This window comes from Camelus dromedarius, chromosome 19 (assembly GCF_036321535.1).
Source record: "Camelus dromedarius isolate mCamDro1 chromosome 19, mCamDro1.pat, whole genome shotgun sequence".
In the NCBI taxonomy this organism is placed as follows: Eukaryota; Metazoa; Chordata; class Mammalia; order Artiodactyla; family Camelidae; genus Camelus; species Camelus dromedarius.
This window is the reverse complement of record NC_087454.1, coordinates 7120491-7145302: the sequence shown is the minus strand read 5'-3', so window position 1 is coordinate 7145302 and position 24812 is coordinate 7120491. Positions and strand designations below refer to the sequence as shown.

Here is a 24812-nt window from a genome sequence, read left to right as displayed (position 1 = left end):
CTCTCTCTCTCTCTGTCTCCTCTGTTCTTAGCTTCTTTGTTTACTTCTTTTCCATTGTTCTCTCCCCCATCTCAGAACTTCTAAAAACCAGCACACACATTACTCCACACTGTCTTGCTTTATTACTGTTGCCTTATATCTCTTCCCAACTACTTTACCAGGCAAAGAAGGGCAAAGGCCACATCTCATCCCATCTTGTTTTTTTTTCTTGAACAGCTGTAGCACCTAGCACAATGTTGGATGTTTATTGAATAATTTTTACTTGATTCACTTAATAAAATCACAATAATTTGAGAGTGTGAAGGAATCAAGTTTCTAAAACCTAGTATGTTCTACAGACTGGTTTTCTAAGATAAAAATATTTCACCCAAGATAGACAGAATCTGTGATATGAATTATAAAGATAATTTTTAAGTCATGTGATGTGATGAAAAATTACTATCAGGACATTTTAGAGTTGAGTTAATTCTCTGCTATCTTTGGTTTTCTAGACATATCCTTAGAGCCACACTAACCAATACACATTATTGGTAATACTGGAACTTTTTTATTTAACAATGGGAGTGAATTTTGTCTTAGTCACTAAAAATATGTCATGTAAATTTATACTTCACCCAAGGCAAATTTCTGAAAACAGAACTTACTGACATTTAGAAGCTAAAATAACTCAAGTGTTTTGTTCTCACAGTATTAAAATTATTGACTACCTTGGAAATAATAGTAAGACAAAACTTGATTTCCTTTCTAAGAACAACACAAAGGGATTAGAATTAAAAACTCATCTGAAGCAGTCACTGAATATCAAATCCTATGCATTTTCTGACAATGTAATCTCTCAGATCAGGAAAATATATACAGAAGTTTGACACTGATGCTTCAGCAGAGCAGAGATGATCTGGGTAACTCTACAGTCAGTACCTCAGTGACTGAGCAAGGAGCACTGTAAGTTTACAGCTAACATGGACTCTCAGATTAAGGGAGTAGATCAGAGACCCTCTTCTGGGCAAAGCCGGAGGATATACTGATCATGAATACGGTTGTTTGTTTACGGGAGAGGACCTCCCACAATCCATATTCATTTTTGTATTATTTGGGCCTCTTTAACAAACTTGATTTGACAAAAACAATTAGAATTTGGATACTGCAATGATTGAGGGGTTTCACAGAACCCAAAGACAAGAATGTAAGTGCAGTTCTGGAAGGAAGTGAAACCAGCAATTGACAGCTGACAGAATCCAGGAAATGCTCTTGGTCCATATCTGCTTCCTTTTGTACTTCCTCCTGTCTTCTTTCTCTTGAAGACTCCGTTTCTCTGGTGTTCACTCCACAAAGTGGGATATCATTGCAGGCAAACTTTACTCTGGACTTAATTTTGAAATTCCTGGGTAAGAGCATAGTTGGCCCATTTCGTTCAGGTTGCCAGAACTTTAACAGTTGATTGTGGCCTTGAACAGATTATCTGCTGTAAATTTGGCTGCCTAAAGATTGCGTCTGTGGTTTCTCTTGTAACAGGATACTAAAATATAATTTTGAAATGCTCAGTTTTGTGACCTGCCCTAAATTTCATCAGGGGCAAGAGAAGAACTAAACATACAAAATAAATTTAAAATAACAGTTTAAATTTAAAATGAAATTTGTCCCATGGTTGCTTCCCTGAGTCATGCTTGTTCAGTAGCACAGTTGCATTTTGGATAGGGGATTGTGAAATGGGCAGTTTCCATGGAATAAGTGTCGTTATGAGTTTGGCAGATACTCTAGACATTGATGTTGATTAGAAGTGCAATTTGGATATAGCTTGCAGTTAAAATTTATGCTTTCAGGAAATGCAATTACAAGTGTCATAAAAATATGTTGAAATGAAAGCTAATATTGTCATTACATGCAAACAAAAATAATAAAAACTGAGAGCCTTGAAATAAGAAAATTACATGCAAAATAATATCAAGTTAAAATGTATTATATAATTTTTATAATATCATATACAGAGGATTAGAAAGACTAACCCAAAAGGTCATTTTGTTTGAATTCTGGGTTGTATGATCATGGGTAATTTTTGTTTACTTTATACTTTAACATTGAAATTGTCATTAATGAAAAACTATTGCTTTGTAACTTAAAAATGTTATTTTTATAAAAAGAAAAAGACTATTCCTGAGTAGTCTTTTTCCACTACTCTAATAGCAGAAACATTGCTTTGATTAGCTGGTACTACATTACTAATGTGTAAATAGAAAAGAACAACACATCAGATTAGTGTATTGAACAAGAGCAATGGTGAACATCCAGGTTCCTTTCAGGTAAGTATTTCCCACTTGAAAATACAATTATTCCAGTACCTTTCCTTGAAAAGATCTTCCTTGCCCCCCAGTGTATTGCTTTGGTGCCTTTGTTGAAAATTAATTGATTGTATGAGTGTGAATCTTTTCTGGCCTCTCTGTCCTGTTCCACTGATACTTCTTAGTCTTGATTAGTGTAGCCTTAGTAAATTTTGAGTTCAGAGTTGTAAATCCTCCGACTTTGTTCTTCTTTTTCAAATTTACTTGAGTTTTCTAATACATAAACATGGTATTTTTGTCCATTTATTTGGGTTTTCCTTAATCTCTCTCAGCAGTATTTTGTAATTTTTAGTGGAGAGGTCTTGCATGTTTTTATTCAATTTATTTCTAAATATTTTGTCTTTATATTTTATGTCTTTCTATAACAAATAAAAAATTTTAATTTTATTATCATCAAACCAGTAAAATATAAAAGAAAAATTGACTTTAAAATATTGACTTTGTATCCTGTAACATTTTAAAATTTGCTTATTAGTTCTAGTAGTTGTTTATAGGTTCCCTAGAATTTTCATACAAACACATTATGCTCTTTATTTCATTTTCTTGCCCTATTCCTCTGGCTAGGGCCTCCATTACAACATTAAGAGGGAAGATATTTGCCCTGTGTCCAGTCTTAGAGGAAAAACACTTATTCTTTCACCAATGAGCATTATATTAACTGTAAAATTTTCATAAATATTCTTTATCAGGTGGAGGAAGTTCCCTTCTATTTCTGGTTTACTTAGAGTTTTTTAAATATTATTAATTTTTTTTTAAATTTGTCAAGTGCTTTTTATGCATCTATTGAGAAGATCCTACGGTTTTAGTCTGCCAATATGATGAGTAGTATTGATTGACTTTTGAATGTGAAATTAACCTTGCATTCCTGGGATAAACCCTACTTTGTCATTGTATATCATTCTTTTAATATATGGCTGAATTCCATTTGTGAATATTTCGTTAAGGAGTTTTGCATCTATGGTTATAAAGAATTGTTTCATAATTTTAAAAAATAAAATTTACATTTTATTTAGATTATAATACATTGTACAAAATTTTTCTCACCAAAATAGCAGCAATAATTTCTGTATTACTCTGTATGTAAACAACAAAATTCCCATTTTTCCCAGGTAATTTTTATAAATCACGACGAGGCAGTATATGGTCATGAAAAAAGCAATCAAAGAGATGGTCAGTAGTCTTGGCCTCTGATTCTGTCTTGACTGTGAAACAAATGTTCAGTGTGTATCTCTAGAAAGCTTACAACCCAGTTAAGGTATAAATTCAACAAAGGATTGTAAATAACAATCAAAAGTAGAACCCCAGTGGATTGCTTTTTAGTCAGACTTCAATTTTCTCTTTACACTCACTTAATGGGGACAAAATCTATACTGAAATCTCTGTTTGTTGAGCTCACAGTTTCTTCTACTTGTTGGTAATTTCCTTAACTGCCCATTACAGACTTTGAACAACATACTAAAACACCAACTAGTCAATGGTCCTGAGCTCTATTGCAGTATTTTATGAAATACATTCCTTCTCCCCACAACTCCCCAACATTTACTTCTTCAAAGAACTAATACGTGATAATTAAATTCATGGCAATAATAATGTTCTGTTCAAAATGGCATAACTAAAATGTCTCCAGATTACCACCAACAGAAATCACACAGAAATGAAATGTTCTTTCAATGTTGTCTTCTGAAATGAGAGGTCTTCAAAGAATGAAAGTTTAAACAGTGGCCATTTAACAGGTAGTTTATCAGTGTTTAATGCATTCAATGGAAGGCCCAGAAGCAAATATTCAGTGATTAAGTAGCCTACATACACTTAAGCTTTTCCTCCAAATATCAAACATAAGGATAAAACCTATTTTCAAACTTTCTCTTAGATATTTTCAGTGTTTTTTTTTAAAGTACTTTTAGGAAACTGTGGCTTAAATGTGTAGTTTGATATATGTGTCTATTATTAAATTAAAATCATATTTTATATCAAGATTTATGTTAAGAAAGTTATTTGACCTCTGTTCTATTGAAATATTTCTTTGTTATGCTTAAGATGTTTTTATCTAATTTCATTGCTCTCATTCTCAAACTTCATCAAGGAAGAGTACACAGGACCTTCGGCAAGGCATAGACATTAAGAAAAAACTTGAAGTGAGACAAATAGGGAGCTTTGTACATAGCGAATGGAAGCTCTGTGTCTTTTCCTCTGTGTTTGGTTTGATCCTCCAACAGTGAAGGTTGGCAGAGTGTGTGGGGGTTGGATAACTCACTTTGGTACATGTTGGCATGGTGTTGAATGTGAGCTGTTCTGTAAATGAGGCTACAAGAGATAAGCATTTAAGAGATGTGAAATGGTATTCTAAGAAAATATCCTTAAGGTCCTGAATGATGTGTTTCATTGTTGGAGCACTGAGTATTTGTTTATAATAATTCTCTGAGCCCAAAGGGAATTCCTAGGAAGTTCCATTTAAATATCAAGTTTGGTGCTGAATCATGCCTTTCTCAAATCAAAATTTATGATAAACAAATATTTTTCCATCTCTGCATATAATACAACTCTGCAGTCAAGCTTGTGCTGCAAAGAAAACATCAGAGGTGTGACCCTGGACATTTTTCCCAAAGGTTATTCTAAAACATCAGACATTTTTATGAACAACAATGATAATTAAAACAAAATCTGTTAATGCACCCCAGAGAAAAAAAGCTCAGACAGCTCTGAAGTTATTCTATGTAACATTTGTATCATTATTTAAACCATCTAAACATAAAACAAATATTTGCAGGAATTCTACAAAACTCTCAAAAGCATCATACCTGCCTATTCAATGAAAATGGCAAATTTCCTTCAGTTCGTTTGCCTTTTATCCTTCACTGTTCTGAAAGAGGACAGAAATTACATTGAGTTCTAAAGCAGTTTTGATCAACAGAAGAAAGAACAAACATCTTTAATTGCTCCCAAAGCAAGAGATACTCCCGCGACAGACACTGCTTTTGACAACTATGTATTTAAAGCAGAGAAAGAAGAGACTATATAGATACCTTGGGGTTGCTTTTCTCAGAGTCTAGTCACCGTGACTTGTGTTTGGGAGAAGGTCCACTAGACATAGTCTAAGTCAGACCACGTCAGTGCTTCATGTTTGTCCCCTACTCTTCCATCATCACATTGTGAAATGTCATAGCCAAAATTTTTGCATCAGCTTCAGAAGGTAGAAAGCCCATACTCCTCTCTCTGCCTTTAGGTTCATTGATGAACCTCACCAGTACAGGTGATTGCCCATACCCTGCTATGTCCATCTTATTAGTGATAATGGTGAAGAGGTGAGTCTCTCACGTCCGTGTTTCTTTCCACTGGAGCTCTTGCAGTCTGTTTCTGCTACGTTTTCAAAAGCACTGATGTGTCAACTGCTATTGTCTCAAAGACTTTCTCATGACTGCCGCACCAGAATATCCCCTGCACTCCAGCAGTGCTGGAACATTCTCAGGAGAAAAAAGGTCTCTTGAGATTTTGTCAGCTTCGCGTGAACCCAGACATGCACTTCATAAGAATTAAACTTCAAATAAAATTTTAGGTACTCTTTGTTTTCATTCTCTGCAAAGTTTAAAGATAAAATACCTTCATCTAGTTCTTTACCCTCTTCCTCTGCGTTGGAACTCTGGGCATTGCTATTTTCTTTATTTCTGTGTTTGTTCCTGTTCAGAAGTTTCATCTTTTTTTTCTCTGTTTGTGTTCTGATCTCATGATCACTCAATTATTTTATTTATTTTCATTGTCTACCATGTGGATTGTTCAGATGACTGCTGAAATCAACTACGCTGGCATAGCATAATCTCAGAGAGCTCTGATGAGTACTAGTTCTACAGACCATAGTTTTCTCAAAGTATTTGGCCATAATATTTGCTTAGCAGACAAGGCGTTTTATCTTCCAAGTCACTTATCTTACATTTCTTCACCCACTCTGGCTTCTGTCCAGATCTTGGAGGAATCTGAAGAAAGTCAGATTGGATTGCATTATCTTCCACATTCAGTTGGGGGCTGTACAAAAGTTTAATATTGTAGGCCCTTTTTCAGCTCCCAGCCTGCCCTGCCCTGCCCCACCCCTCCAGTTAGGGAAGCTTGTTTGCCTGTTGGTAGTGGGGAGAGGAACCCAAACCAGGTGGCCAGTTTGACATGACTGGTGTTTTAGTTTTCTTTCTTTGAAATGTCTTTATCAGATTTAGTATCAGGCAGGGTCATGCTGGCCTCATAAAACTCATTGTGAAGTGTTTCCTTCTCTTCTGTTTTAGAAAGCCATATGTGTAAGTTTGATCTCTTTTCTTACCTAAATGTTTAACAGCATTCACCAGTGAAACCATCTGACCCTGATGTTGTATTTGAGCAAACAATTTCAATAACAAATTAAATTTATTTGATACAGGGCTAGTAAAATTTCCTATTTCATCTTGTGTCTGTTTTGGTAAGTTGTATTGTTCAAGAATTTCATCTCATTGTTGAATTTATTAACATAAAGTTGTTGATAATACCAGTAGCATGTGTAGTATATTCATACATTTATTCCTAACATTGGTAATTTTTCTTATTTTTTTCTTGATCAGCCTATGTAGGGCTTATCAACTTTGTTATCCTTTCAAAAGGAAAAAAATTGTATATGTGTTAATTTTCTCTATCATTAATCTGTTTTCTGTTTCATAGATTTCTCCTCTTTACTCTCTCCTTCACTTTGGATATACAGATCTTCCTCACTTACAAAGGGATTTTGTCCCGATAAGCCCATGAGGAATTGAAAATACCATAGGTCGAAAATGCATTTAATATACCTGATCTACCAAACATCATAGCCTAACCTAGCTTACCATAAACATGCTCAGAACACTTAACATTAGCCTACAGTTGAGCAAAGTCATGCAACACAAAGCCTATTTTATAATAAAGTGTTGAATATCTCATGTAATTGATTGCAAACTATACTGAAAGTAACAGAATGGTTGTAAGTATATCAGTTGTTCAGCCTTGTGATTGTGGGGCTGCTGGAAGCTGCAGCTGGCTGCCACTGCCCAGCATCATAAGACAGTATCATGCTGCCTATCACTAGCCTGGAAAAAGATCAAAATTGAAACTTCAAAGTACAGCTCCTACTGAATGCACATTTCTTTCACACCATCGTAAAGTTAAAAAATTGTAAGTTGAACCATTGTAAGTTGGGGACCATCTGTACTTTGCTGTACTTTTTCTAGGTCTTGCCGTAGAATCTTAGGTCATTGATTTTATACCTTTATCCTTTCCTAATCTAGACATTTAAAAGCTATAAATTTCCATTTAGCTGTATCTCGCAGATTTTAATATACTATATTTTCGTTATAATTCAGTTTGAAATATTTTGTAATGTATCTTGTCATTTTTTATTTACCCTTGGGTTTTTGACAAGTGTGACATGTGTGTTGTTTAATTTCCAAATATTTGGGTTTTATCCCTCCTCCATATCTTAATGTTACTGGTTTCTAATTAATTGCATTGTGGTTAGAAAACATAGTCTGTATTATTTCAGTCCATTTAAATATATTGACTTGTTTATGGCCCACCATATGCTTTAGCTTGGTTAACATGCCAGGTGCACTTGAAAAGAATGTTTATCCTGCAATTGTTAGGTGTAGTGTTCTGCAAATGTCAATTAGGTGAAGGAAGTCATAGTGTGATTCAGATCTTTTATCTGTTGGTTCTGTCACTTGCTGAGAGAAAACTCCAACTATCATTGTAGATTTGTCTCTTTCTCCCTTGAATTATGTTACTTTTTCATCTAATGTATTTGAACCTCTTTTATTAGGTATATACATGTATGATTCTTATGTCTTTTTATAAATTTATCCTTTTATTCTAGTATGCCTCTCTCTATCTCTGGTAATACTGTTTGCCTTGGCATCTATTATATCTCATGCTGATATGGCTACTCCAACCTTCTTAGGTTTACTGTTTGCATGATTCATCTTTTAATATCATTTACTTTCAACCTATTTACATTTTTATACTTAAAGTTCATCTTTTATGGAGAGATTATGTTGGGTCTTGCTTTATCTATTCTGACTACTATGAATTTTTGACTGCTCTTTGTAGTGTTTAGTACATTTATATTTAATCCAATTATTGATATGGTTGAGTTTAGACCAACCATTTTATTAGCTTTTTTCCATTGGTTTATCTGGTTTTGTATTTGTTATTTTGGTTCTCTGCTCCTACTTTCTTAGTTTCTTTTGATTTAATTGGGTCTTTGTGAATCCCCTTTTAATGGGTTTTGGCTTTTAAGTTATATCATTTTGCATTATTTCAAGTAGGTTGCTCTAGGGACCACAATATACATCCTTAATTTTTCACATATTTCTTAAATTTAATATTAGACCGTTTCATACAAAGTATAATAATCTTTCAAAAATATAGATATTTAAACTCCTTTATTTTTTAGTTGTCATATGTATTTCATCTACAATATTATAAATTCCACAGTAAAATGTTATAATTTTTGCTTTAAACAGTCATACATATTTCTAAAAAATTGGGAAAAAGAAAAATCTTGTATTTAGCCACACATCTATCGTGTTTGGTACTTCATTCTCCTCTGAAGATTTGAATGTCCCTTTGGCATCAGTTCTCACCTGAAGAACTTCTACATTTTTTTGTACTGTAAGTTTGCTGATAAAAATTCTCTTAGTTTTCATCTGTCTGAAAATGTCTTTATTTTGTTTTCATTCTTGAAGGTTATTTTCACTGCACGAAACTGACTTTTCTTCTTTCAGCATTTTAAAGATGTCGCTCCATTATCCTCTTGTGTCCATTGTTTCTGACAAGAAATCATTGTTAATGCGTATCATTCCACTGCATGTCATCAGGTAATCTGTGGCTAGTCTGCAGTTGCTTTCAAGAGTTTCTTTTAAATCATGGTTTTCAGAAGTTTGACTCTGATGTGCCTAGATATGATTTTCTTTGTATTTTTCCTGCTTGGGGTTTAATAGACTTGTTATATGTGTAAAATTTTGCCTTTTACCAAATTTGGGGAAACTGTCACCATCATTTCCTCAAATATTTTTTCTCTCTCTTCTCTTGTTCTAAGACAATTTTACTTACTTAATTATATTCAAAAGAGCATGTATTTTTCTTTATCTTTTTCGTAAGAAAAAGAACAACTCCAGACATAACTCAGAAGCAACTGCCTAATCAAATTTCCATTTAGCCTCTCCCTTTGCCAAGATAGTGATATTGAAAAAATATGTCTGTCAATAGATTTGATTACACACTGCTTTTAGACAACTGAAAATAATAAATTTCAGGTGTCAGAATATCAATCAGGAGCTACAAAAAAGTTCTCTATTAAGTTTTGGACAGGTAACATATATTTACTTTTAAATATCTTGTTAAAACTGAAGGCCTTACTATATAAATAGAGTGGTAGTAATTTGTACCACCCACCAATTTCAAAGGCTGCATAAATGATTAAAAGAGTTTCATGTCTTTGTAAAGAGTTCTAAGAATATAATGATTTATTAGCATTCCAACTGCTGTCTTTTTTTTTTTTTTCCTTTCATGTCTTGACTGTTCTTACCAAATATGTCTTACTGGTGATTTAGTAGAAGTAGTAAGCAGATCTTAACTTTAAAAATTACACAACTCCCTTATTTAAAGCTGCATGCTGTTAGTTCCAATACCATTTTACTTATTTAGCAAACTTTTATTGATACCTTGCTATATACCATATATTGTTTGAAAGTCAGGGCCCAGAAATGAAGAGGCATAATCTCTTTCTTTAGTGAGTTCATAGTCTAGTGATTAGAGAAATAATTACAGTAAGTTTTGTAATAGAGAGATGTTCAAGTTGCATGTGGAGGCTAGCCTAGGCAGTCTTCAAAGAAGAGGTTAAATTTCAGTGTGATATTAGGAGCATGTAAATTTTTAAAGCTCATTAAATTGAACATTTAGTATTTATGCATTTCAATGTATCTAAATTTTACCTAAAAAAAACTGTAGCGAGATATTCAGCTCTAGTTAATAGGATTGCTTTATACAGGGGGATGGGTTGGCAATTCTGAGAAGTCTTTCTGTGTATTGTAGGCTTAATTATATATATATAGTATATATGATATAGGTATACAAATATATTCTTAATGTTAAGCTTATTTATTTTGATAAATATACTATTGTTTATAAGGACAAATCCTCACAAAATAATCATTAAAGTATTTAGGGTAAAAGATACAATGACTCCAACCAATTCTCAAATAATACGTAAGATATATAAAAATAGATGTAGATAGATAAATATATATAAAATATATATATATATAGATAAATATATATAAAATAGATGCAGAGAGAATGATAAAGCAAATGAGGCAAATATAAATGATGAATCTGGATAAAGGTTATTTGGTTATTCTCTTACTATTTTTGCAATTTCTATCTAAATTTTAAATTACAGCAAAATTGAAAATTATATTAAGTTCCATTTATCCTTAAGATAAGGAAAACTATACCTTAGAAAGAAAACATCACTTCCACCATAATAACAAGAAAATGCAAGGTAAACCGTAATATCACAACTCTTTTTGAACCCATTGGAGAATTAAGATTGCTGGACAGCCAAGAAGTCTGAAATTTAAAGAAGATAGGCCCTTCTGAGGATGTAAGCACTGTCATACCTAGGTCAAAGCATGAGAGGAAGACAGGTTAAATGCCATACAAGCAAAAGAAAAGAGAAAGAATGGGACAGACAATATTTGAAGAGCTAACAAAAATAATAAATGACTTCAAAATGCATGTCCAAGAAGTACAGGAAACCCTAAGCAGCATAAATGACAGAAAAAGAAATGCACCTAAACAAATAATATTCAAACTGCTGGAAACCAAAGATTAAGAGAAAATCTTGAAGGCAGTCCAAATAAAATTACAGATTTCTCATTAGAACATATACAACCCAGAAGGCAATGGAATAATACCTTTAAAATACTGAAAGAAAAAAAAAAAAGAACTACCAACTCAGAATTCCACATCTTTCAAAAATGAAGTCAAATTTTGATTTGAACAAATAAAAGCTGAGAGAATTCATTACCGGCAGACCTGTGCTAAAAAGAAAAGTTAATGAAGTACTTTAGCAGAAGGACTATAATACTAGGAACTTAGTTGTACACAAAGAAATGAAGGCTACAGAAATGCTAAAAAGTAAGGTGTTAACTAGGCTGAGCCAAAGAGTGCCAGATTATTTCTGGGTGTGCTTGTAAGGGTGTTTCTGGATGAGATTAGCATTTGAATGGGTGGATTCAGTAATACTTCACATTGTCCTTCTCAGTTTGTCTGGTCATCCTTCAATCCATTGAGGGCCTGACCAGAACAGAAGGCTGAGGAAGAAATTTGCCCCTTTTGCTTCTTACCTGCATGCTTGAGGATGAAAAGAATGCTGAAATAAGATTACAAATTAGATTGAAACTGATCAATGCCCTATAAAGCAATAAAACCACGGTCTGTAGGATTTATATTTTCTACTGGACAGGAATAAATTGCAACAGATAGATCTTCTATAAATGAACATTAACTTTACAGAGTCTGGCCTAATCAATAGTAAATAATCAAAGTTACTTTCCCCTAAAACAGTGGTTCTCAGTGGGGCCACAGTTGCACCCCATCCCCTGAGATATTTGACAATGTCTGGAGACAGTTTTAGTTATCACAGCTCAGGGGAGGGAGAGGATGCTCTTGGCATCGGGTGGGTGGAGGCCAGGGATGCTGCTGAACAGTGTCCAATACAACTAATTACCTGGCCCAGAAAGACAGCTCTCACAACAAATAATTACCTGGCTCAGTCTGTCAGTAGTGCCGAGCCTGAAAGCCATGTACAGCTAACACTTCACTTGGCTCACTAGACAATGCTCTAGTATGACGTTGAAAGGACATATGAAGCAAAGTTTTATGTCTCGACCTCATTCCCTTAACTGTAAAATTGGAGGGGAGGTGGGGATAGCTCAGTGGTAGAGTGCATGCTTAGTGTGCAGGAGGTCCTGGGTTCAATCCCAAGTACCTCCCTTAAAAAAAAATTCTTAACTGTAAAATTAGGAGAATGATAATAACAACCTCGTTGGATTTGGAGAGAATTAAATAAAGCAAATAATTATTGATTGTATTTTTAAAAAATCGCCACACAAATATATATATATATATCCCATCCCAGGTGGAGGCTACAGTCCCTCCCCTTGAACATGGGTGGACCTCTGTTACTGCCTCTTTCTGTAGAGCACAGCAGAGGTGATGCTGCAGGACTTCTGAGTCTAGCTCATAAAAAAGCAATACCACTTCCTCCCCGCTCACCTCTTTGGGACACTGCCTTGGCATCCCTAAGCCAACCTGAAAGAAGTCTGGCTATGCTGGGGAACCAGTGGAGGGACTAGAGAGAGACAGGGAGAGGCTGGTTGTTCCTGCCCCGGGTCCTCTTACCAGTTAAGCCACCAGACACGTGAGCAAACAAGGCTTTGAGATGCCCCAGTCACTATATGACTGCAGTCTCGTGAAGAACCTCCATCCTGAAACATCTGACGGAGCTGCTTCTCAATTCCTGGCTCACAGAAACCGTGGGAGATAATGAACGATTATTGTTTAAGCTACTGCCTTTGGGAATGATGTGTACCAACCACAGCAATGGACACCCAAAGCACCAGTACTCTACGGGCCTTAGCACGATGCTTGGCTCGTAGTTAGGGCAGGGCATAATTGGTCACTTTTTTCCCTGTAGTTTTAGGATTTTGTAGTTTTACTCTTTTTCATGAGTATTTAATTGGTAATTAGCATTGAATTTGTAGCTTTACTCTGCTTCTATGCACTAGAGGGCACTCTTACCGTTTCTAGAGGGTCTCACACATGCAGGTGCAATTCTCCAAATACGGCACCAGGGGGGGCCAACACCCTAATTTTTCAACACTTTTTTGGGAGGTGAACTTGACAAAGTGAAAAAAGGTTTCAAAACCAATAAATTAGCATACATAAGGAATATGTTTCAGTGAACCCTCATAAACACATTCTAATAAACAGGAAAAATTATTTTGATGTAGAACACTGCCCCCAGACTGGATGTGCAAATAAAAGACAAGAAAATCGCCCCCCATGCATGATTTTTTGTCCATTTAAAATGTGATAGAGCAGGTTGTATTTTCTGTAATCCCTGAAAAGCAGAAGGGATCAGCAAGCCTATGATTTCTAAACAATGTTGCACCTAATTTTTACCATATCTAAAAACATGGCAAAAGCAGTCTCTGTCGCAGTTAGCTTTTGAAGGCCAGAGGGTAATTCTGAATACTGTTTCACAGTGTCCCAAATAACATTTGTACCACCACTTTAACTTACAAATTTGAAAGCTCCTTTTTTTTCTATTTTATATACACAGGATTTGATAATCTAGTGACTGTGAAAATGGATCGTGATTATGATGCAGGAAATTTGGGGACTAAAGCCCTCAAAATGAATTGCCTGAACCAAATACATTGTTCCGACAAATTGTTCCCCCTTTCCAACAAATTCAAAGCAGACTTTACCCATAATCATTGATAGTAACCTCAGAAGGTGGGCAGGCTGCACTGGTGATAAACAAGTCTGCCAGGAGTAACTCTTGAAGTCTGGCCCTACCCTGAGATGGCTCAAGTATCACTGGGGCTTCACTGGAGCAACGTCTTCAGAGTAAGGATTTGTGGTGAGCCTCGCTGATGAGAGCATTACGCTGTGAGGTCAGGATTCTGCAGCCCGGTAGAGCATAATTCAGAGGGGGCTGGGGTGGGAGAGCACTGAACTCTGAAGAGCTGATTCTTTGAGGGAGTTTGGAACTCTGACTCAACCCCAACTCCAGCAGATCTGCCAACTTGCTGATCAACCACAAGGAGATTTGATCAACTCAAACCCTTTTGTTTTGTTTTGAGCCTCATCCTAGGGATTCAAACGAAACCAAACACAAATGCATAGTAAAGTTAGTAGAATGATGTTTCTACCTTACACGTGTCTGTAAATGATGAGATTGCTTTTCAGGTATAATTTATGGCAATGTCTCATCACTTTGTGTTCACAGGATGTGTATGTAACATACTTTTCTATAACATACTAGTAATAGCTGCTCTCTTCAATTTAACCACAAATTGTGGACTTTAAGAGCCTCGGGGCATCTCTAATCAGTCCCAGCTAGCAATGGAAATTTCCAGAGAGTTTCTTACACACTTTCCTAAGAAGCCCTCTTGGCTCCCCAAAACCACCTTGTGGTGGCAGCAGTGGCACGCCCACTGCACTCTTTAGAGGCTGCGTGGCTGGGCCCCCAGGTTACTGATTCTAGTTGCGAAGATCAGATCACCTCTGAGATGGCCCTTACTACTGCCCATCAATGGCCGGTACTTCATTCTGTGCCCTCAGATCCCGTCAGTACAGTGACTGGACTGTGCTGAGGTGGAGGAACATCCTGTGCCCCTACAGCTGTTACCCCATTCCTAAGCCACCTTCTAGAGCTCGTCCTCAAGGATGCTTGCTCTTCCTCAAGACTGTGAGGGACTGGCTGGGTGTCCAGAGAGGAGCCACGCATAACCCCCAGCTCCTCCAAAAATGAAGAAAAAATGTATTCTGTGACCCAAATCTTACACTGCTGTCTGGGATGACTTTCTTCCCATAAGCCATTCCCTTCTCAGGCAAATAAAACCCCACCAGAAGTGCCCCCCCACCCCACCCCCCGCTGATATGCTCGGATAGATTAGACTTTTCAATGGGCAAGAGTGCTTTGGCATCTTGGGTTCATAGGTGAAGGACTAAATAATTACCCTTTGGGTTTTTGGTTTTTTTTTTTTTTTTTTTTTTTTGCTATAGTTTAATCTGAACTGGATTTATGCAGGCTTTAGAATCTTCAAGCAGGGTAGAATTTTTTCAGAAAAGCATGTTTACAAGGGATGGAGTCATTGCGTGGAGCTTTCCAGTGTGATGGCCCTTCCGGGGTGGAGACGGCTTACTGAGATTGGGAAGGGATGGGCAAAGCAGAAGCCCTGCTCCAAGGCCAGTGAATTTAGGTCTCTGCCCCTTTCTGTAACCAGGTAGCCTGTTTCACACTCCTTCCCCTCCCCTTGCAAATGTAAGAATGTCCTTAAAGGCCAGCCAACGTAGTGTCTTTCTGCACATCCTGACTACCACTCAACTCCCTGAGCTTTGTGCCCTCCTGCAAAAAGGAGTCTTCCAAAATTGTCCAGTCAGACATGGCATTTTTTGACATAACAGAGGATGCTAATGACTCAGATCAGATAGTGACCTCCTAGAGGCAGTTTCCCCAAAGGCACTGCAGTCATCTTTTCCTTGTCTGACCCCTTTTCTCACACTCTTTCCCTTTAAAATCATAATCAAACTTTGCTTCATTGTGGTTTGGTAAAGCTGGGTGTGTTGTGTATCACTTTTCATTAGACCTGCTCAGATAGCCCTTTCAAATCCTAATGGTGTAAGATTGGCTCTAGTGGGGGAGAATACATTTAATATTTCCCCCCTGATGCTTGAAAGGTCAAATGCTGACAGCAGCGGAGGAGGAAAAACTGAACTTGGTGGCATTAATTAGAAAGATCTGTTGTCTGTGCTTGTAATTATAAAGAGATGCTGGGGGAGGTTTGCTAGACCGTATGTAAATACTAACCAAGTACTGAAGTAACTCTATCAGAAACACAGAAATTCAAGTGATTTTATTTACAACCAGGAACCCTGTCTGTTTTGTGTGTTCGTCCAAGAGGGACCATTTTCCTGTCTTTGTAGACCAAAGTGGTGGTAAAGGGATAGAACAGAGTGAGGAGTTCTGCCCACATCAGCACCCCTGAACCTCTGCCTCCTGCTTACAGATGCATTTTGATGATCACCATCCAGAGAGAAGGTTCCTTTCTTCGTTGCCTAATCAGTAGATCCAGTAGTTGGAATCCCAGGTAGGAATTCTCTGAGGAGGGATGGCAGACATGTTTGGAGATGGTGTGGTTGCGGTGTCTCTCAGACCACCCTGGACAGGCCGCTCTGACATTTCCTCTGTTCCGTGCTGCCCCTTTCCCAGTTTTATTTCACAATTTTGGAGGAAACGTCTATGAGGCCCCAATCCCATACCCAGTCTCTCGGCATACTGCCTTCCCTCCCTGCACCAGGGGCTCACTGCCGCCCACACCAGGGCTCTGCCTCTTCTCATTCCCAGATCAACCTTGGATTGTTTAAGCAACTGGAAACCTCAAACCTACAAACCTAGTGTGTGACTCAGGATTCTATGAGTGAGTGACGACCCTGGTTCCTGGCTGTTACGTTACAGCCTTAGGTGTGTCCTTGCTGTAACTTTGGCCTGGGGTAGGGTATCCCAGAGCTATCTTCCGAAATCCTCTATCCATGGTGGTAGCACCCCTCCTCTGGGCACTCCTTTCATCCTCACATCGGTCCTTGAGTTGGGCACTTTTACCATCTCCATCTTAAGGATGAAAATTCTGGGGCCCAAGAGAGGTTGCATAAGTGAGTGTCAGGCTGTATAACGATGGAATGGTCCAAATACAAGCTGTGCAGTATGGCGGCCGCCAGGTGCATGTGGCTGTGAAGCACTTGGAACACAGCTAGTGCATCTAAGGAGCTGATTAAAGTGGCCGGGTGTGGCTCACGACCACCACATCAAGTAGTGCCTTTCCAGGCAATGGAAAATGACGTGGTCGGTGGTGTCCCCTGCCCTGTGGAGGACTTTAACTTAAATGGACTAAGACTACAGACAGCCTAAACACGCAACTTCGGTTCCTTGAAGTCTATAAAAAGAGAGGCTGAATCTCTCCACGTGAGAATAGGGAAGATAAGTGAAGGAAAAGTCAGTACTTGAGAGAGAAAAGAAATCAGAGAACTCTAGAACTGAAAGGAAGCTTGGAGACTGTTCTGAGCTGAATTATGTTCCCCCAAAATTTGCCTGCTGGAGTTCTAGCTCCCAGTACCTCAGAATGTGACTATATGTGGAGGTAGGACCTTTAAAGAGGTGATGAAGGTAAAATGAAGTCATATGGGTTGGCCCTAGTCCAATATGACTGGTGTTCTTTTAAGAAGAGAAGATTAGAACTCAGACAGGCACACAGACGGAAGACCATGTGAGGGCACAGAGAGAAGACAGCCATCTGCAAGCTAAGGGGAGAGACTTCAGAAGAAACCAAAGCAGCCAATGTCTAGATCTTGGACTTCCAGCCTCCAGAACTGTGAGAACATACATTTCTGGTGTTTAAGCTGCCCCGTCTGTGGTACTTCATTATGGCGGCCCTAGCAGACCATCTCGTCTAACTCTTTCCCTCTACTTCTGAAGAATCTGAGGTCCAGCGTCACACAGCTTGTATCAGTGCTAGGTCCGGGCCCCAGGGGTCCTCATTCGCAGCCCAGAGGACTTTCACCAACCATACCCTTGAATTTGATTCGTGTGGGTTTCCAGAAAGGAGACCGAAGGGCGATGGAAAGAGCAATGAACAGAGTTGGAATCCAGTCCATCGTGTGGGATGGATGGGAAAATGATTTGCTGATTTAATAGCTTCTTATAAAATCCTGTGACTCTTGGGCTACCTGACTAATGACTTTTTGTTGTTTTGTATTCTTATTCCCATTCTGAGCTTTGTTCCTAGCTGGGAAAAATAATTGGTGTAGACATTCCAAAGTGACTTCAGCGTAATTTTTAAATACGTGAAACCATGTTGGATGAATGGGCCCACGTGTAACCAAGGAAATCTTATTCTTTCCTTCAGTGTTTACGTCTCTGATTTGTTGATTGTCTTCCAGAACCTCCTTTGATGAGAAAAAGCTGGGACAGCTGGGGGATTTGTGGTGGGAGAGTTTAAGTGATTTGTAATTCAATTTTTTTTTTCATTTTAGTTTCTGTTGTTTTTTAAAGCATGTGTACCTTTTAGTTTTTTTTTTTTTTTTTAACGCAATGGCCTCCGAATACCGACTAATTTTCTCTCTCAATCCCCTGTTGGTTTTAGATGACAACGTCTTAAAAGCACAGCTTGTTAGTTTTAGGGAGCCTAAAGACTCATTGTCCTGTAGCCTTCCTGTCCCCTGCTGCACCCTCGTTGTTGCCATGTCTCAGGGTGTTCTAAATCTCTGGTTTCCCTCTTTGAGTGGTTGTCTCTCATTTATTTTACTTACAGATAAGGCTAAGCTTTTGTATCTGAATGAAGCCTAGCTAACTGAGCTTAGTCTATTGGGAAGTATCCCTGGATAATCCTGATGTTAAAAAAAAAAATGAAGGGGAAATTCCTACAGCCTATTTCTCAGAAAACCCATCGTTCTCTCCACACTTGTAGAGCTGAAATTCAACCTTCCCCTCCTGATCCCACTGACTGGGGGGATTGACGCAGTGCCAGGCATTGTGTTGTGAACCTGGTGGCTGGTGGCCTGGACTGCCGGTCACAAACACCAATGTATGCAGCCAAGACTCCTGACCAAGTCTGCGCGGACTATCTGCGATGACTCCGCTCACAAATGCTCCAGATCAGAAGGTGGGGGGCCATGAAAACTGTGCTTTACGTTTGTTTTCAGCAAATGGAGAGGAGATAAAAACAGGCCTAATTCACAGGGACCAGTAAGTGACACAAAAGGTAGTGGATCCAAAGCAAACATCCTAATCAAGGATTTGATGTTGGCACCATAAAATAGCTTAACTGCCAAAAAAGATGTATTAGGAAACAAAAGTTTAGTTTTAATTGGTGTTTTTTTGGTTTTTTTGTTTGTTCTTAACAAACATTTAGAGCATGTTTTAAGTTCTGGCCTCTGAAAATTTTGCTTAGTTATGTGGTTACCAGCAAATGATACGTAAATTAGTTACTATTAAGCCTCTCAGCTTAGCTTTTTAGCAATGATATGCAAATGCATTTTGTTCCGATTGAAAATAGAAACTCTTCATACTGAATTTCTTCTATAGTAACTAGATCCAGATGCAAAACCAACCTCTTCCACTTAATTCCTTATTAATCCGCTGCTTCCCCATCCCACCCCACCCCACCCCCAGTAAAGTGAAGTTACAAATCAGAGGAAGAACCTGTCTTCCTTGGATGTGATTAATCGCAGGCCTTTTGGGCAAGACAGGCTCAGCTCTTGCTGTTACTATTTTCCATCACTTAAACCTCTTTGGAGAAGTTTCTTCAATGCGTGGCTCAACTATTTGGAACTCTGGTGAGCTTTCAGAGAAAGAGAGCGCAAGTGATAAATAGTTTGGAAATGAAGATCAAAAAGAAAGCATTGGGGGAACTGGAAATGTTTAGTCTAGAGAAAAGGAGGAGTCGAGTTGTGCTTTTCCTAACTGTCATAAACAGGGCAAGCGTGGTTCTTTTCCACCAAGGAGTCAGGAAGAGCAAGTGAATATAGGCAGAAGTAAAGGATTTAAGTAACAAACTTCTTTTCTTTTTTTTTTTTTTTAAATATAGATAATAATGGAATGCTTAGGAACTCAGGAAGTTATCCTAGAATCGTTTCAGAATGTTATTCCACCGGTCATTCTGGAGATTAATTAAAAGTGTAGCAATACCCACTAAGAGGAGTGGAGAATTCATGTTATTCATGTAGCAGAGTACTTTCCAGTGATAATTGAAGTAATAGTGCTGTTTACTTCCAACAGGGGTTTCACACGCATCGCTCACTGAGCAAAGGCACTGAAGAATTCAGGATAGCTAGCACTTGCAGAATGCTTGGTATATGGGTACTATTCTAAGTGCTTTGCATGTGGGAATTAATTCACTTTTCACAGCAGCCATATGAAGTTGGTGCTATTTTTTCCCATTTTTTGCAAGTGAGGAAACGGAGACAAAAAATAAAAATGAACTATTTGCCCAAAGTCACCTCTTGAGGTTATAAAATGAAAGAGCCAGGGTTTGACCCTGTATCCACGTGGGTTGTTAGAGAACAAATGCCAAGGTGACATTAGACATGGGTGAGGTTTCTTAGGGGAAGCACCCATGAAGGATGAAGAAGGAGGAGCGGGTGGGGACAGGCTTCAGACCGAGGTCTGAGGCGTGGTATCTGTGACAGGAGAGAAAGAAGGAAGGACAGGGAGGAGGAGCCTCAGCCTGCTGTGCAGATCTGGGGAAGCCTCAGATTGATGGACCGGGAGACCCCGGGTCAAAGCGAGGGAATCCCTCATCCAGATGATGGCCGAGTTTAATAGCCCGGGTCGCTCAGGCATGGCTAAGAGGAGTCTAAGAGAAGTGAGGTCTGCCACCAGTGCTGCAGGGGATCCAAAGAGCCCTCGAGGGCTCTGCCCCTCTCTTTTGAAGGGAGATCTGAGTGGGAGACTACAGAATCCATGCTGTCTGGCACCAGAGCCCAGGCTCTTACTCTGTTATGCTGCCTTCCTCAGACTTTGAGGGTGTGCAGTGAAGGATGTAACCCTGTTGCAATGAAAGGTCTCAGTAGGAAAAGGGGACACTTCATTACAACATTCTGGGGCCTGCACGCATGCAAAGGGCAGCGGCAGCAGGGCCCTGAGGTCGTGCAGAGAGCCATGGCTCTGGTAGTAAGCTACCAGTGCTGGTAGCTGCACAGTCGTTGTCCAGTCCAGACACACTGTAAGTTTTGCTCTGAAATAGACACCTTCATCTCATAAAATCTCACACAACTTTTCAGCCAATATTTACATATTCAACACTTACTAAATACAAGGCACTGTGTTAAGTACAACAGGAAGTACTAAGATCTAAAAACCCAAATACTCCCATCCAGGGTTTACCCCAGAGGAAAGATGCCATTCCTATAAATCACTATATACACATGAGTACAAGTAGAAAGCACCACAAGGGGAAGTGTTATGGTGCTTTGGAAGTTTAGGGAAGAGAGAGATTACTTCCTGTTGGAAAGACTGGGAAAGATTTCATGAAGGAAAAAGCAATGGTATTGGTTTCTCAAATGAAAATATGAAATTAGAAATTTGAACCTGTCTTTGAAATCTGTATCTATCTGGCCCATACCCTCCCCCCAAACACTGGTCTTTGGGAACTGGTGGGGACATCTAACGTAGGTTAGAAAATGGGGTTCAGATGATAAGATTGAGAACAGGGATATTCTGGTGGTGGTGGAAGGTTGGTGAGAGACCAGAGATGGAAGTGCAAACTTATCAGTGTGACTGTCCTTTTTTTTTTTTTTTTTTGGTAGCAGTGTCTAATCTTTGAATCCATTTCAATCTCCTAATTACACTTAAAGTTCCAAGTTTTGTATTCACTGTATCCAAATTGCAGCATAAACATACAATTTTCTTTGTACTCTTTTGTCTCCATACAACACATTTGCTTTTATATGTTGTCCTGATGGCTCAATGGGACTTTTCCAGATTCATGTCTCTCTCTTACTTGTATGGTGGAATCATGATTTGAAATTACACTATTAATTTGCCAGAAGTTTTTCAATAATTGTTCTAAAAATGTCATCCTTCTACCTTGCATTTTATTCGCTTTTTGTTTTTTGTTTCCTCAGCTAAATAAGTTCATGTTAAATCATTATCTACACTTTGAGCCATTTTATTTGAGAAAATAAAGTTCTTTTATTTTTGGACATTTCCCAAGGAAAGAGGGAGACCTGGGGTCTGGGGAATGTGCTTGGGTTAGGCTTTGAAAATGCTTCAGTAAGTTTTAGATTCTTGCCTGATTAAAAGCTGCTACAAATAATAAGTGGAAGAAACAGAAACGGAAGCTAGACAGTTACAAATACAAGTGTTAAAGATTCTTCTTTATATCTCTGCTCTGCGATTTTCCAAACCTAAGAAAACAAATTGTGGCTGTTTTACTCAGACTTTACATTTTTATTACAGAAGTCAAAAGATTTGTCTTAGAATCCGTGTTTCTGGCCTGACCACACCCTAGGTGTGCTGGTGCCTGCTTTCGCGTGGGCAGTGGGTCATAAGGGCTGGCCTCGCTCCCACGAGTGCTTTCTGTGTCAGCAGGCTGCGGCCCTCTGACACAACCCGCTCTGGAATGGGGGGATCACTCGCCTGTCTCTCATCTTAAAACAAAGCAAAACATACCAACAAAACCCCTACTTTGGCCCCACATCCCCTTCCAGCTTCTGCTTGTTTTCTCTTCTCCCTTTCCTAGAAAAATTCTCAACAGAGTCATTTATGGTCTCTGTAGCCACTTCCTCACCCTCCTAGGGTTCTTTCTGAGACATTCTTGTCCACATTTCGGATAACTTCCATGTTGCCAAATCCAAGACTCTACTCAAGGTCCTCAGTGTCTTTGACCACAGCTGACCCCTTCCTTTACTGGAACCTCTCGCTTAGTCTGTGTTTACCCGGTTTCCCTCCTACCTCTCTGGCAGTTCTCTGTGTCCTCTCTGATGGATTCCCCTTTTCAGCTTAGTCTCTATCGTGTTGGAAGGGCCCCAGGGCATTAGGTCTAAGCCCTCTTCTCTATCTACATCGTCTCTCTAGAGAAGTGATCTTATCCCAAGTCTTGAGCTGTGATTGATACACCACAACTCACAGATTCTCATTTTCACTCCTGACCTCTCTCATAAGCTCCAAACTTGGATATCCAACTTTGTACTCATTACCTCCATCGCACTAAGAGACACGACAAATATAAAGTTCATTTTCTCCTACTATCCATTCTATTCCTTCTGAGTCCTCCCAGTCTTAGATAATGTCCTCTCTACCCACTTAGGAGTTTAAGGCTTGATTTTTTTTCCAATCCATCAGTGAGTCTGATAGCTTTATCTTCAAAATGGACCTCAAATCCATCCACTTCACCTTATCTTCGTTGCTTTCATGCTAACCCAACCCATCATCATCACTTGATGAGTGCAGTTGCCTCTGAATGTCTCCCTGCTTCCACTTCCCCCGACCCCCACCAACAATCCATTCCCACACAGCAGAGAGATGTTTTTAAGACATAAATCAGAGCATGTCATTTCCATGCTTCAAACCATCCAGGTATTTCCTTTCCAAAAGCACTCAGAATAAAATGCCCCTCTCCCCCAGTTTCCAAGACTCCAGTTGAGTTGGCCCCTACTAACTCCTTGTCACTGTGTACCGTTTTCTCCCTTACTCCCTCTCTTCTAGCCATGTTAGCCATCTTCTTGCTCCTCCAAGGTGCCAGAATGCTTTCCCTTTATTCCTTTGCATAGCTGGCTCCTTCATATTTGTCAGGCCTTAATTTATACGTTACAGGTAGCTCCTTACATCAGACCTCCCTGATGACTCTACAAAGAAAGTGCTCTCTCTCAGTACACCCAGTTCATTCCCATTAAAGCCCTTACTACAGGTTATAATTACAGGCTTGTCTGTTTTCTCATTTGCTGTCATTCATCTCCTGCAGGAATGCAAGCTTCATAAGAGTAAGGACTTGCTGCATTTTATTCCTACCTTTATCACTGCTGTCTAGAACAATGTCTGTCCACAAGAGATGTTCAATAAGTATTTGCTGAGTGAATGAGTCAGCTTTTAGATTATTTAAGTCATTTGTTTTCCTTTGATTGTCTGCCAGTCTACTCCTTGGTAAAGTATCTGACCCTTAGAATAAGAAACATGTTTCATTTTCAACTTCTATTCAACGAGGACGTGGAACTTTAACAGATTAGAAGGAGATCCTAGCTTTTAAGTCTTAGCTTTTAAGCAGTATATCCCTTAACGATGGCCAAAAGTCTAAAATTAAGTTATGAGAGCTATCAGACTTTCACTAGCAAGATTTATTTATCGTAGCTATGGAAGCTGTTGCTTGTATGTGATTTTCAATTATTGAAATTCTAAAAATGCTACAAAATTAACATTCTTGTTTATTTCAAGTACACTGATTCCAAGACTAACTCTTCTTCACAAAATAAAGATGCTGATGTGGAATTCATTGCAACAACTCCTTGGGATATGAAATTGTATCTATAAAACACTGATGTAATGCTATGAGCTCATAATATAAATGGATACTAAACCATCTGTGTTTTGTGACACATTGTATGATCAAAATTTTTTGTGTGTAACTCTAAAGTAAAAAATAAAACAAATTAGCAGCTAACAGGTGTGTTGCTTCAAACATACAACTCAGTAATTCTAAATCCTGACTTGAGAAAATGCCGGCAAAAGGGATCTGAGGGGCAGGTCATGGTGTCATATTTAACACTCTAGAAAATGTCAGAGAAGTACCTCTAAAATGTATAAAAAAAATGATAAATAATAAAACATTGCAGATCAAGATAAAAGAGTCAATGTAAAATACCTTTTTGTACTGGAAGAAAAGAAGAAAAAAAGGGAAGAAGTGAGGCAAGGAACTGAAGAGGGAACATTCCTGAGCTGATCTGACCTCTTGGACCAGATCTCTTAGGCTGTGCAATCGAAAACATGCTGTTCAGTACTTACCTCCATGTATTTGGGATTTCCCCATTGTGCAGTGCGTCTCAGCCTTGAAAAGTGTGAAACCATGGCGAGCACAATCGGGGCAGTCCGAGCCCAGCAAGAGGCTAAAGGTCAGCGAGGACTGGAGAAGTCTCGAGTCCCTCTATGGA

At 38.5% G+C, this 24812-nt stretch overlaps 1 protein-coding gene across 1 annotated transcript in view; it reads left to right on the top strand.

Annotated features, from left to right (window-relative positions):
• The window catches only part of NEDD9 (neural precursor cell expressed, developmentally down-regulated 9), a 264118-nt gene that overhangs the window by 9810 nt on the left and 229496 nt on the right, over positions 1 to 24812 (top strand). The window lies entirely within an intron of this gene.